We start from the raw sequence: 736 nt of genomic DNA on the forward strand, positions 1-736 counted from the left end.
CTAGCTCATGTCCAAGGCACCAAAGCCGTCTAAGAAGTCAATATCGATAACTAAAACTTGATTTGTACTGCTTCTTACTGGCTATCACTTCAACTTAGAAGCTTCTTCTGTGATCCATTATGGTGCTTTTAGTGTCTCCGCATAACGCAGCACGCGACATGGCTTTGCACACGAATAATGTAACCGTTTCAGAGAGAGGAGCGCGAAATATGACCATCTGGCATTAGGTCGATTCGATGGCAAATGACGAAAACGGGCGGATTCCTCAGGTTTTCACTACATATGAACACTTTTCACATTCCCCAGTGCATGACGGCTGCTAGACCTCCCTTCATGCAAAATCTTATGGTCCTACCTCGCGTCAGAGGCAACAAAGCCGTCTAAAAAGTCAATACTCAAAAATTAAAACTTGAATTGTACTGCGTCGTAGTGGCTATCACATCAACTTAGAAGCTTCTTCTTTGATCTATTATGGTGCTTTTAGTGACTCCGCATACCGCACCACGTGACATAGCTTCGCACACTATAAATGTAACCGTTTCAGAGAGAAGTACGTCCAATATGACGATCTGGCATTAAGTCGATTCGATAGCAAATGAAGAAAACGGGCGGGTTTATCAGGTTTTCACTACATATGAACACTTTTCACATTACCCCGTGCAACTCGGCTGCTGGATCTCCCTTCATGCAAAATTTTAAGGTCCTAGCTCATGTCCAAGGCACCTAAGCCGTCTAA

Source organism: Schistocerca gregaria, unplaced genomic scaffold (assembly GCF_023897955.1).
Source record: "Schistocerca gregaria isolate iqSchGreg1 unplaced genomic scaffold, iqSchGreg1.2 ptg000205l, whole genome shotgun sequence".
Lineage (NCBI taxonomy): Eukaryota > Metazoa > Arthropoda > Insecta > Orthoptera > Acrididae > Schistocerca > Schistocerca gregaria.